The sequence below is a fragment of the Scyliorhinus torazame genome, chromosome 3, assembly GCF_047496885.1.
Source record: "Scyliorhinus torazame isolate Kashiwa2021f chromosome 3, sScyTor2.1, whole genome shotgun sequence".
Lineage (NCBI taxonomy): Eukaryota > Metazoa > Chordata > Chondrichthyes > Carcharhiniformes > Scyliorhinidae > Scyliorhinus > Scyliorhinus torazame.
In genome coordinates, this window is record NC_092709.1 from 237,404,563 (window position 1) to 237,419,803 (window position 15,241).

Genomic DNA, 15,241 nt, shown 5'->3' on the forward strand with positions numbered 1-15,241 from the left:
TACCGTCAGCCAAATCCGCGCTGCTATGTGGACCCTTCTCTTACAAGGGTGGGTCATCACAGTAAAACGGACAAAGACTCACACATACTTAGCGGCCAATCTACAGTACCCTGGAACCCCCCATGAGTGTGAAATCATCTCGCCCCACCATAATACAGGCCCCTTTATAGCTAAAACACCCCCCAGAAAACTAGCCACTCCATCTCAGAGCCCCCCTCACCCGGACACGTGTGACCCCATTAGGATTTATGTGGATGGATCTTCCACAATCCTGGATGGGCAATGCATAACAGGTTGTGGGATTTATGTGGAGGACGCGCAGGGACGCGCCCTCGAGGAAATCGAATTAAAATTACCCGGACACTGAGGCGCGCAGGCAGCAGAGCTTGCGGCCATCGCTTACATTGTGGAGCACCCAGATTCCTTCCCCAGCCCAGCAGACATATATTCAGACAGTCTATACGTGTGCAACAGCCTCACTGAATTTCTGCCCCTCTGGGAAACAAGAGGATTTGTTTCCGCGGATGGGAAACCCCTCCCCTCAGCCCCATTACTCCGCCATATTCTGAAAAAAGCCAAGAACCGGACTTTTGGCATTATAAAAGTCCGTAGCCACCATCGTTCCTCCCCCCCTGGAAATGTAAAAGCCGACGCGCTGGCTAAGGCAAGTTCCAGGCATGGGTATTTTTGGAAGCCCCCTGAGAGCGCCCCAGTTTGAGTGCGCCAGTGAGTGCAGTTCAGGTCGCGCAGACTAGGATCGAAGATCTAGTAGAGGCCCAGAAGCAGGATAGCGCTCTCACTGAAATCGTGAAAGGGAAGTTTCCAGCCTCATACGAGAGGTACAGAAATACAATAACCACACATGACGGTGTGGTGCTAAAGGACACCCTTTATGTAGTTCCTGAGCAGGATAGGAATCAAATGATCTGTTTATTCCATGATGGTCATGGACACCAGGGAATCGAACGCACCGCAACCCACATCAAACAGCTTTGTTGGTGGCCTAATCTCAAAGAGGATGTATCCCATTACATTGAGAATTGCCTCATCTGCGCTCAGAACAACCCAGATAGATATGCCAAATAGGCACATCTCAGCCACACCCGACCCGTTAACGGCCCCTGGACTAACCTCCAGATGGATTTTATAGGTCCATTGCCCCCTTGCAGGAATGGCTATAAATATGTTCTGGTGGTCATAGACACTTTTACAAAGTGGGTGGAAGCATTTCCAGCCCACACCAACACGGCGAAAACCACAGCCAAAACCCTAACCCACCACATTTTTACAAGATGGGGACTCCCCCGCGGTATTGAATCGGCCCAAGGTTCTCACTTTACGGGACGGGTCATGCAGAACGTCCTCACGATATTTGGCATAACCCAAAAATCTCACATTGCATCCCACCCTCAGTCGAGTGGTACAGTGGAGCGCATGAATCGGACCCTAAAAACCACCCTTAGGAAAATGGTCCAGCAGAATAACACCACTTGGGATTCGGTCCTCCCCTTTGCGCTGATGTTTTTGCGTAACACTGTTTCCACCTCCACAGGTTTCACCCCACACACCCTCATGACCGGACGCCCCATGAAAGGGACAGAGTACTTGTTGGGTTTAGACCTGACCAGCCCTGAAGTTACGGCCCTCACCCATGAGAAAGCCGTTGAACAATTACTTGCGAATGTAAAAACGGCTCAGTTAGCAGCCGCTGTTAAACTGGGCACTAAAAGAAAACAGAGCAAGGCCTGTTTTGATAAGGCAGTACATGCAACGGAGTATAATATAGGACAACAAGTGATGTATAACCCCAGCACATTTCTGTCTCCGAAATACTCGGGTCCGTACTCCATTACGGATAAAGTAAGCCCATCGGTATACAAAATCAAATACCAAAATGGTAAGACTGCCTGGTTTCACATAAACCAGCTAAAGGTTTATGGAGCACAGTCAAACCACGCCTCCAGTGCCCCTAGGCTCGCAAACGGCCCAATGCCAGCTCTGGAACCCCCGTCCATCTTCCCCGGGACAAACCGGTGGTTACCCCTGATCGGGGACCACACCGATGCTCTGAGGCAGCAATGCTAACCACTGCGCCACCATGCTGTCCTCTTTCTGTCTAATGTTAACGTACTTCCTAGTTAATAACATTTGTCTACCTGTGTGACCTTTTAATTCTTTTTGGTTATTACTTTATCAGAGTTACAAAGCCAGAGCTCAGAGTGTGTGTGGTAAACTACTGTATTGTACTGTTGTTACATGCCTGGGCTTGTTCCTGCTGGGTCCGAACCACTGTAGTATATAATCTGTGTATTGTGGTAAGCTGCCACTGCATTATATGTAATGTGGTAAACTACTGCCTGCTGGCTGCGCCTCCCCCTGGGCTCGGTATAAAGGTGGCTAGTCTCCGCCGCTGCCTCAGTTCGGGATCCGAGGCCAGGAGGCTTTCTGTTTAGTTTAGTATAGCCTCAGTTACGTACACCACTAGTCATTTGTTCATTGATGGCATATCAATTTAATAAACTAAATATCTGAGATGAATTCATCACTCAAGCCTGATCGCCTGGAGCTGGACCCACAGGCAACCAACGCCACTGCAACATTCGAGCACTGGCTAAGCTGCTTCGAAGCATACCTCGGATCCTTCACCGAAGACTTCAACAACCTCCAAAAGAAGCAGATCCTCAATGCATGGGTGAGCCCATGCATTGAGGATCTGCTTCTTTTGGAGGTTGTTTCTTCTCATCAGGGACGCCCCCTCGTATACGGAGGCGATAATGCTGCTAAAGGGACACTATGTAAAGTCTGTAAACGAAGTGTATGCTAGGCACCTTCTTGCCACAAGACGACAACACCCTAGGGAAGCACTAGCAGAATTCCTGCGTGCCTTGTGGGTACTCTGCCGGAACTGTGACTGCCAGGCGGTACCGGCTACCCAACACGCGGAGCTGTTGGTCAGGGATGCTTATGTCGCAGGCATGAAATCAAACTACATCCGCCAGCGATTGCTAGAAGGGGGTACACTCGGCCTCCCAGAGACAGTGCAGCTCTCAAACTCACTAGAGGTGGCCTTCCAGAACATGGAGGCCTACACATCCGACCGCGCGGCACCCTCGTGGACCTCGTGGGCGCCACCATCACCCGACTCAAGTGTGGCGCAAGCCTGTGCCGCGCAGCAGCCCGCCAACGCCGGAAGCCCGAAGTGCTACTTTTGCGGCCAGGGTAAGCATCCCAGACAACGCTGCCCTGCACGGAACGCGACTTGCAACGGGTGTGGGAGGAAGGGCCACTTTGCGAAAGCCTGCCAGGCCCGATCTCTCCCGAAAACTCCAAGGCCCAGCAGCGCTGCCTGCTGCCTGTCGGGGCTGCCCCCAGCTGCCGCACCACCCGCCATGCACGACCCGTGGGTGCCGCCATCGTCGATTTCGCCCGCCACGTGCGACCCATGGGGGCCGCCATCTTTGACGCCATCTTGCACTCCACCCGCCATGTGCGACCCATGGGGGCCTCCATCTTTGACGCCATCCCCGATGCCATCCGCCACGCACGACCCATGGGGGCCGCCATCTTGGGACCACTCCGCAGCCTCCCGGGAGCCCTGCGCACCCGGTCGTACGCTGGCCGCCGCTACCTCCGACCAGCCTACCCATCACCTTCCGAAGCTTGCCTCCATCACGCTCGACCAGTCTCGGCCTCATCACCTCACAAAATCTTCGATGACCGTCCGGATCAACGACCACGAGACGGCTTGCCTTTTCGACTCCGGGAGCACAGACAGCTTCATACACCCGGATACGGTAAGGCGCTGCTCCCTCCCAATTTTACCCGCGATCCAGACAATCTCCCTGGCTTCCAGATCACATTCAGTAGCAATCCGGGGGTTCTGTGTCGCGACCCTTACCGTACAAGGCGTAGAGTACACTAACTTTAAATTCTACATCCTTCCCCACCTCTGCGCTGCCCTATTACTGGGGCTCGACTTCCAGAGCCCAAGTGGTGGTCATCAAGACTGGGGAGAAATACCGGATGGTCATCGACGACAGTCAGACCATCAACCGGTCCACGCAGCTCGATGCGTACCCTCTCCCCCGCATATCTGACATGGTTAATCAGATTGCGTAGTATCGAGTCTTCTCCACAGTTGACTTGAAGTCCGCGTACCATCAGCTCCCTATCCGCCCGGAGGACCGCCAGTACACTGCCTTCAAGGCAGATGGCCGCCTCTACCACTTCCTCAGGGTTCCCTTCGGTATCATCAATGGGGTCTTGGTCTTCCAACGAGAAATGGACCAAATGGTTGGCCAGTACGGACTACGGGCTCCTGAACCTCACCTATAATAAGGAAAAATGCGGTTTCCGCACAATCCGCCTAGCCATCCTTGGCGACTTTGTGGAAAACGGAGTCCTGGGGCCCGACCCCAACCGCATGCGCCCCCTCCTGGAACTCCCCCTCCCCCACTGCTCCAATGCCCTGAAGAGATGCCTGGGGTTCTTCTCCTACTATGCCCAGTGGGGCCCCAATTATGCGGACAAGGCCCGTCCACTTATTAAATCCACCGTTTTTCCCCTGACGGCTGAGGCCCGCCTGGCCTTCAACCGCATCAAGGCTGATATTGCCCAAGCCACGATGCACGCTGTGGACGAGTCCATTCCGTTCCAGGTGGAGAGCGATGCTTCGAACTTTGCTCAGGCCGCTACCCTCAACCAAGCGGGAAGACCCGTGGCTTTCTTCTCCCGTACTCTCCATGCCTCCGAAATTCAGGACCGTGACCAAGGACTGCCAGATCTGCGCGGAGTGCAAATCGCACTTCTATCGGCCAGACAGAGCGCACCTGGTAAAGACTTCTCGCCCCTTTGAGCGCCTCAGCATCGATTTCAAAGGGCCCCTCCCCTCCACTGACCATAACGTGCACTTCCTCAACATAGTTGACGAATGCTCAAGATTCCCCTTTGCCATCCCATGCCCTGACATGACCTCTGCCACCGTCATCAAGGCCCTGCACAGTCTTTTCACCTTGTTCGGTTTCCCCATCTACATCCACAGCGATCGGGGTTCCTCCTTCATGAGCGACGAGTTGCGTCAGTTCCTGCTCAGCAAGGGCATTGCCTCCAGCAGGACGAACAGCTACAACCCCCGGGGCAACGGACAGGTGGAGAGGGAGAACCCGACGGTCTGGAAGGCCATCCTCGTGGCCCTACGGTCTAGACGTCTTCCAGTCTCCCGCTGGCAGGAGGTCATTTCCGATGCGCTCCACTCCATCCGGTCACTCCTGTGCACTGCCACCAACGAGACCCCTCACAAGCGTATGTTTGTCTTCCCCAGGAAGTCCACCTCCGGGGTCTCGCTCCCGTCCTGGCTGACAGTCCCAGGGCCCGTCCTCCTCTGGAAGCATGCGAAGAGCGATAAAGCAGATCCCCTCGTCGAGAAGGTTATGCTCCTCCATGCCAATCCACAATATGCCTACGTGGCACATCATGACGGGCGACAGGACACAGTCTCCCTCCGGGATTTGGCACCTGCAGGTTCCCCAGCGACCATCCCTGATCCTACACCGTCTCCCTCCACCACTACCCAGCTACTTCAAGGTCTGGCACCCGCAGGCCCACCGGCGGCCATTACCACCAACCCCGCCCACACACCGCGCCCCCCCCCCCCTCCTCCACCGACTCAACTACTGGGTGAAGAAGAGGACGACATGCTCCTGGACGCGCAGGTCTCGACACCGGTGCCCACACCACAGCCGGGACTGAGGCGATCACGGCTGAAGGTCAAAGCCCCTGACAGAGGGCAGCACAGTGGTGCAGTGGTTAGCATTGCTGCCTCACAGCACCAAGGTCCCAGGTTCAACCCCGGCTCTGGGTCACTGTCTGTGTGGAGTTTGCACATTCTCCTTGTGTTTGCGTGGGTTTCGCTCCCACAGCCCAAAGATGTGCAGGGTAGGTGGATTGGCCACGCTAAATTGCCCCTTAATTGGAAAAAATGAATTGGGTACTCTAAATTTATTATTTTTTTAAAGAAAAAAAGAAGGAAAAAAAAGCCCCCGATAGAGTTGATCTTTAAGTCCACTTCACCCCCACTGGACTCTTTTTTTTAACAGGGGGTGAATGTGGTAAACCACTGTATTGTATTGTACTATTGTATTGTTACATGCCTGGGCTTGTCCCTGCTGGGTCCGAATCACTGTAGTATATCATCTGTGTATTGTGGTAAACTGCCACTGTATTATATGTAATGTGGTAAACTACTGCCTGCTGGCTCTGCCTCCCCCCCAGGCTCGGTATAAAGGTGGCTAGTCTCCACCGCTGCCTCAGTTCAGGATCTGAGGCCAGGAGGCTTTCAGTTTAGTTTATCATAGCCTCAGTTACGTACACCACTCGTCGTGTGTTCATTGATGGCATATCAGTGTGGACAGGGGCAAACCCCTAATCCAGCTCCTTGTCTGCTCCAAAATCAATTTCAAATTGAATCTAATTCATGGTCCCCACAAGAGAGACATACCAGATCCAGGCATTACACCTGACCTCATGCTCATCTTAACCAAAAGGCTGAGAAGCGATGACCTTTTCATTCTTCAGTGTGATCTTACATTCTGGGATGAATTTCTTTTTGGATATTATGCCACCTTTGTTTTCTTACAATTTATGCACAGCTTCTTCTTCTCACTGAAACCCACTACACGATCCAAAATCTTTTCGAGTCGGCAATAAGAACAGTATCAACGGCATATCTTATCTTATAAAGTTATAACCTCGAACTAATAATCCGGGAAGGTCTTCAATCTCTCAAAGCATATTTTCACGAGACAAACTGAATCAATCTGGGGAGAAAACATAGAATCCCTACAGTGCAGAAGGAGGCCACTCGGTCCATCGAGCCTACACCGACCCTCTGAAAGAGCGCCCTACCCAGGCCCACTGCCCCATCCTATCCCTGTAGCCCCACAACCTCACCTAATCTTTGGACACGGGGACAATTTAGCTTGGCCCATCCATCTAAACTGCACATCTTTGGACTGTGGGAGAAAACTGGAGGAAACACATGCAGACACGGGGAGAACGTACAAACTCCGCAGTCATCCATGGTCGGAATCGAACCCGGAACCCTGCCACTGTGAGGCAGCAGTGCTAACCACTGTGTGACTGTGCCGCCCTAAAAGTGGAGTGACATGTGCAATTTTCCAATCCAGAGGGACTACTCCTGAACCTAGGAGCTCTCATGGCTCCACTCTACGCTACCGGGCAAACCATCATTACCGTGGCCAGTACGAGACTCAAACCCACGACCTTAGCATTATTGGCACCACGCTCTAACCATCTCAGCTAACCGGCCACATTATCTTCATAAAATCGCTTAGATTATTCTCAATTTTTATGGCTACAGTTTATTCCCAATAAAGATTTCTCATCACTCTAAGATCTTTGCCATCATGATCAAGAGACTCACACATGTCACACATTTCTTCAGGTTTCGCCTTACTATAAACAGTAAAACACATGAATGCCTCTTTTTTCATCTCTATGGCTCAGAAATAAGCAACACCAATTGAGAAAGAGGTGATCTTATTGCAGAATTTTTAGGGGCACACAACGGTATAAGTGGTATAAAGAAAATAGAAAATCAAATTAAATTGGTTAACTGGGGCATGGTAGTACAGTTTCAGACTCTTAAAGGACATATTTAGGAGTATTGTCAGGAAATTCTTCATAAAATGTGACATAAATGGAAAAACTCGCAATAATATGGTGGAGACGCTGGACAAGGCAGAAATATGATTTCCATGGATGATATCAAACTGAGAATCTGTAACTAGCAGGAAAGAACATGTTGGAACTATTTTCTTGAGAAAAGAGAAGGCTGAGTGGTGACTTAAAATGTCTTTAAAATTATGAAGGAGTGTCTGTGTGGGTCTCACCGCCACAACCGAAAGATGTACAGGGTAGGTGGATTGGCCACGCTAAACTAAAATTTAAAAAAAATAAAATTTGAAGGCGATTAAAGGGTGGATGTAGAGGTGTTTCCATATGTCGCACCTAAAATTAGGGGATGGTAGTGTTGAGGTCATGTTATAATGGATGAATAATTCGGAAGCCCAAACTAATGTTCCAGAAACATGGGTTTAAATCCCACCACAGCTGATGGAATTTAAATTAAATGTATTAATGAATATAGAATAAAAAGTTACAATCAGTTATAATGATCAAGCTACAGATTGTCATATAAGGACAAATGGTTCACTAATGTTCTCCAGGCAAGGACATCTACCATCCCTATCAGATCATGCAAATCCAGTTCCGCAGCAATGTGATTGATTATTAAGTGCTCTCTCTCAAATGACACAGCAAGCCATTCGGTTGTACCAAATCACTACAGATAATGTGGTAAGGAATGAAACCAGATAGACAGCCCAGTATTAACCTGGGTGCTGGAAATGATAAGTACATACCCATTGACCCTGCAAAGTCCTTTCCACTAATCTCAGAGGCCCATCAGAGGTGATATAGTCATGGGAGGGGAGTTGCCATTTAAGTCCTCAACATTGACTCCAGACCCCAGGAGGTCTCATGGCATCAGATCAAACATGGGCAAGGAAAACCCCTGCTATTTAACATGTACTGCCGGCTCCCCACCCACCCTCTCAGTTGTTGAATCAGTACTCCTTCATGTTGAACACCATTTGGAAGAAGCACTGAGGTTAGCAATGGTACAGGAAGTACTCTGGGCGTGGGACGTCAATGCTGATCACCAAGGGTGGTTCAGTCGCTGCATTACTGATTGAGCTGGCCGACAACTGAAGGACATATCTGTCAATCTGTGCCTGCGGTCGAGGTTGAGGAAACCAAAGAGAGGAAAAACCTGCTTGACCTCTCTCTCGCTGATCTTCTTGTCATAGATGCATCTATCAATAACAACATAAGTGACCACTGCAATGTTCTCGTGGGGATTAATTCTTCACATTAATGACATCCTCCATTGTGTTGTGTTCCACCAACGTGCTAAATGGGATAAGTTCATTTCAGAACAGATCTAGCTGTTTAAAACTGGCCATCCAAGAGGCACTGCGGGACATCAGCCGCAGCAGAATTGTATTCAACCACAATCTGTAATTGGATTGGATTGGTTTATTGTCACGTGTACCGAGGTACAGAGAAAGGTATTGTTCTGCGCGCAGTTCATACAGATCATTCCGTACATGAAAAGAAAAGAACCTTATAGTCTGTCATATCCCCACTCTACAATGGATATCAAAGCAAGGGACCAATATTGGTGACAGAGAAGGATAAAAGAATATGCCAGGAGCAGCACCAGGAATACACTAAAATCAAGTTGCAACCCGCTGGAGCTACAACATAAGTGCTAAACAGTGGAAGCAGTATGCAACACACAAGAACACAACCAATGTGTCAGCTCAAAGCTCTACAATCCAGCCACATCAAGTTGTGAATGGTAGTGCACAATTAAACAACTAACTGAAGGAATAGGCTGGACAAACCTCCACATTCTCAATGATGGTGTCCAACATGTCAGTGCAAAAGGCAAAGTCATGTATTTGCAAACATCTTTAGCCGGGGCGGGGGGGCAGCAGTGCTGGAACTGGGTGGGGGGGGGGAGTGCTCCACTGGCTGGAGCCATATTTCACACAAAGGAAGGTGGTTCTGATTGTTGGAAATCAATCATCTCAGTCATAGGACATCCCTGCACAGGTTTGTGTAGGCAGTGTCTTAGCACAACCAGATACATGATCAATGGCCTTCACTCTATCAAAAGGTCAGAAGTGGGAATGTTCACTGATGATTGCACATATTTCAGTACCATCCACAACTGCTCGGATACTGAAATAGTCGTGCTAACGTGCAGCAAGGTATGGACACCATTTTGGTTTGAGCATTGAGTAACAAGTAACATTTGTGCCACACAGGTACCAGGTAATGATTGTCTTCAACTTGAAGAGTTGGCTGGCATGATTAATAAGTTGACAGCAAGACCATCAAATTGCATCAAAGTGGAAAGATTTCTTGAGCATGAAATGTGGCTTAGTAAACTAGGCAATAATTAATACAGTTTAGCAGGTTATCCCATTCATATTGGATATGTATGGCAAAGCATGCAAAAAACCTGGACTGGATTCATCTCACAGATTCATAGTTCTTAGATCCTGAGCACATGTAGTCCTCCTTTTTGGATTGATTTTCTTTCAGCTACAATGAACATGGTGTCAACCTCCTTTCTTATACCCTAAACAGTTACTTAGTCCCATCCTTTAAAGACCATTTGAGCCAAGTAACCAGTTTTTTTCCAATTCAGGGACAATTTCACATGGCCAATCCATCTACCCTGCACATTGGGTTGTGGGGGTGAGGCCCACGCAGACACGAGGAGAATGTGAAAATTCCACATTGACAGTGACTCGGAGCCCAGTCGAACCCAGGTCCTCGGTGCTGTGAGGCAGTAGTGCCAAGCCAAGTGACCAGTTACCAAGATTTGATTTTCGATTGGTCTCTGGCATGTTAGCTTCCAATCTACAACATTCCGAAAGAAAAGAGTTCTCACACATTCAGACACCTTACCAAGCCAAGGTTACAGAGGTTCACTTTGAGTCTAAATCATGGTGTGTGAACTTTTAAAAAAATATATGTTTTATTGAAATTTTTATCCCAAACAACAATTTTTCCCCTCTTACAAAGCAAACGCAACAATAACAATACAGAAATTTTTAACAATACACAAGTAACAAAACCCCTTTATCTTTGACCTAAACTAAACTAAACCCCCCCCTCCCCCCTCCCCCCCCCCCCCCCTTCCCCCTGGGTTGCTGCTCCTGGTCATCTGTCTTCCCTCTAACGTTCCCCTAGGTAGTCGAGAAATGGCTGCCACCGCCTGGTGAACCCTTGAGCCGATCCTCTCAGGGCAAACTTTATCTGCTCCAGTTTAATGAACCCCGCCATATCATTTACCCAGGCCTCCAGTCCGGGGGGTTTCGCCTCCTTCCACATGAGTAGGATCCTGCGCCGGGCTTCTAGGGACGCAAAGGCCACAACGTCGGCCTCTTTCGCCTCCTGCATTCCCGGCTCTTCCCCAACTCCAAATAGAGCTAACCCCCAGCCTGGTTTGACCCGGGCCTTCACCACCCGCGAAATCACTCCCGTCACTCCCTTCCAATACCCTTCCAGTGCCGGGCACGCCCAAAACATATGTGCGTGGTTTGCCGGGCTCCCGCCACACCTCCCACATTTGTCCTCCACTCCAAAGAACCTGCTCAATCTTGCTCCCGTTATGTGTGCTCTATGTAGCACCTTAAATTGAATCAGGCTTAGCCTGGCGCATGAGGAAGAGGAATTTACCCTGCTTAGGGCATCAGCCCACATATCCTCCTCTATCTCCTCCCCTAGTTCTTCTTCCCACTTTCCTTTTAGTTCGCCCACCGACTCCTCCCCCTCTTCCCTCATCTCACTATAAATCTCTGACACCTTGCCCTCTCCGACCCACACCCCTGAAAGCACCCTGTCCTGTATCCCCTGTGTCGGGAGCAACGGAAATTCCCTCACCTGTTGTCTAGTAAACGCCCTCACCTGCATATATCTCAAGAAATTTCCCCGGGGCAACTTATACTTTTCCTCCAATGCTCCCAAGCTCGCAAAAGTCCCATCTATAAATAAATCTCCCACCCTCCTAATTCCCAACTGGTACCAGCTCTGAAATCCTCCATCCATTCTTCCTGGGGCGAACCTATGGTTGTTCCTGATTGGGGACCCCACCAGGGCTCCCCACACCCCTCTCTGTTGCCTCCACTGTCCCCGGATATTCAATGTTGCCGCCACCACCGGGTTCGTGGTAAACTTTTTAGGTGAGAGCGGTAGCGGCGCCGTCACCAGCGCCTCTAAACTCTTCCCTTTACAGGACTTTCTCTCCAGTCTTTTCCACGCCGCTCCCTCACCCTCCATCATCCATTTACGTATCATTGCCACATTGGCGGCCCAATAGTAATCGCCCAAGTTCGGTAGTGCCAATCCTCCTCTGTCCCTACTACGCTGAAGGAACCCCCTCCTTACTTTCGGAACTTTGCCTGCCCACACGAAGCTCGTGATGCTCCTGTCTATTTTATTAAAAAAGGTCTTGGTGATTAGTATAGGGAGACATTGAAATACAAATAAGAACCTCGGGAGGACCATCATCTTAATTGCTTGCACCCTGCCCGCCAGCGATAGAGGCTGCATGTCCCACCTCTTGAAGTCCTCCTCCATTTGTTCTACCAACCGTGTCAGATTAAGTCTGTGCAAGGTTCCCCAGCTCCTAGCGATCTGAATCCCCAAGTATCGGAAGTTTCTTTCCACTTTCCTTAGCGGTAAGCCTTCTATCTCTCTACTCTGGTCCCCTGGATGTATCACAAATAATTCACTCTTCCCCATGTTTAGCCTATACCCCGAGAAATCCCCGAACCCCCTCAAAATTCGCATAACCTCTATCATCCCCCCCGCTGGGTCCGACACGTATAACAATAGGTCATCCGCGTATAACGAGACTCGGTGTTCTTCTCCCCCTCTAATCACCCCTCTCCATTTCCTGGAGTCTCTAAACGCCATGGCCAGAGGTTCAATTGCCAACGCGAACAACAATGGAGAAAGCGGGCATCCCTGTCTTGTTCCCCTATATAGTCGGAAATACTCCGATCTATGTCGACCTGTAACTACGCTTGCCGTTGGAGCCCCATAAAGAAGTCTAACCCAGCTAATAAACCCGTTCCCAAACCCAAACCTCCTTAACACTTCCCATAAATACTCCCACTCCAACCTATCAAATGCCTTCTCTGCGTCCATTGCCGCCACTATCTCTGCCTCCCCCTCCACTGGGGGCATCATTATCACCCCGAATAGTCGTCGCACGTTAACATTCAGTTGTCTCCCTTTTACGAACCCTGTCTGGTCTTCGTGCACCACCCCCGGGACACAGTCCTCTATCCTCGATGCCAGTACCTTTGCCAACAATTTGGCGTTCACGTTCAATAATGAAATGGGTCTATAGGACCCGCACTGCAACGGATCTTTATCCCTCTTCAAAATTAACGATATCGTCGCCTCCGACATCGTCAGGGGTAGAGTCCCCCCTTTCCTGGCCTCATTGAACGTCCTCACCATCAACGGGGCCAACAAGTCCACATATTTTCTGTAATACTCCACCGGGAACCCGTCTGGTCCTGGGGCCTTCCCTGCTTGCATGCTTCCCAGACCCTTAATAACCTCGTCCACCCCAATCGGTGCCCCCAGGCCTACCACCCCCCGCTCCTCCACTTTCGGGAACCTCAATTGGTCCAGGAACTGCCGCATCCCCTCCTCTCCCTCTGGGGGTTGAGACCTATACAGTTCCTCATAGAAGGTCTTGAACACCTCATTTATCTTTCCTGCCCTTCGCACCGTGTCTCCCCTTTCGTCTCTAATTCCTCCTATCTCCGTCGCTGCTGCCCTCTTTCGCAATTGATGAGCCAACAGGCGACTAGCCTTTTCCCCATATTCATACCTCCTCCCCTGTGCCTTCCTCCACAGTACCTCCGCCTTTCTGGTGGTCAGAAGGTCAAATTCCGTCTGGAGTCGTCTCCTCGCCCTGTACAATTCCTCCTCTGGGGTCTCTGCAAATTCCCTATCCACCCTTAAAATCTCCCCCAGTAATCTTTCCCTTTCCTTGGCCTCTGTTTTCCTTTTGTGGGCCCCAATGGAGATCAGCTCTCCTCTGACCACCGCTTTTAGTGCTTCCCATACCACTCCCACAGGGACCTCGCCATCGTCATTGACCTCCAGGTATCTCTCAATACACCCCCGCACTCTTGCACACACTCCCTCATCCGCCATCAGTCCCACATCTAATCGCCAGAGTGTTCTCTGCTCCCTTTCCTCTCCTAATTCCAGGTCCACCCAATGTGGGGCATGATCCGAAACCGCTATGGCTGAGTACTCAGCTTCTTCCACCCTAAAGATCAACGACCTTCCCAAAACAAAAAAATCTATCCGGGAGTACACTTTATGGACATGGGAGAAGAAGGAAAACTCCCTAGCCCTAGGTCTAAGAAATCGCCATGGATCCACTCCCCCCATTTGGTCCATAAACCCCTTAAGTACCTTGGCCGCTGCCGGCCTTCTTCCGGTCCTTGAGCTGGATCTATCTAGCCCCGGGTCCAGCACCGTATTAAAGTCCCCTCCTAAAATCAAGTTTCCTACCTCCAGGTCCGGTATACGCCCCAGCATCCGTCTCATAAATCCCGCATCGTCCCAGTTTGGGGCATACACATTAACCAACACGACCTCCATTCCCTCCAGCCTGCCACTCACCATTACATATCTACCTCCGCTATCTGCTACGATGTTCTTCGCTTCAAATGCTACCCGTTTCCCCACCAAAATGGCCACCCCTCTATTCTTTGCGTCCAGTCCTGAGTGGAACACCTGTCCCACCCATCCTTTCCTTAGCCTAACTTGGTCCGCCACCTTTAGGTGCGTCTCTTGGAGCATAACCACGTCTGCCCTTAGTCCTTTCAAATGCGCGAGCACTCGGGCCCTTTTCGGGTCCGTTCAGGCCTCTCACGTTCCACGTGATCAGCCTCACTAGGGGGCTACCTGCCCCCCTCCCGTGTCGACTAGCCAGTACCTTCTCTAGGCCAGTCCCATATCCCGCCTCCGCGCTCCCGCTCGCTCCCCCAGCGTCGCACACCATCCCCGCCCACCCACTCTTTAGCCATTTCCTTTTGGATTTCCGCAGCAGCAACCCAGTTGTCCCCCCCCCCCCCCACTCCCCCTCCCTCCCCCCCTCCCCGCTAGATCTCTTTCGAGCATGATTGCTCCCCCCATATTACTTCCGTAAGTCAGCTGACTTCAACTGACCCCGGCTACTCCTGCTCACTCCTCGACCCCCCCTTGTGGGGAACTCCCATCCGCCTTGCGCCTGTCTTCCCGCCTTATTCTTTCTGGCGCGGGAACATCCCTTTACCTGACCCGCCTCTTATGGCGCAGGTCCCTTTCCCCTCCCCCTCCCCTTCTCCATTCTCCAACTATGTCCCGTCTTTCCCCCCTCACCGGCGCCCACATTTCCCCAATGTCTCCCCCCTTCCCAATTTACTTCTCAATTAACTTCAACCATAACATTAACAATAACATTTCCTGCAGCATCAGTCCCTCAGTTCCGATCCAATTTCTCTTCTTTGGTGAAGGTCCATGCTTCCTCCGCCGTCTCGAAATAATGGTGTCTCTCCTGATACGTGAC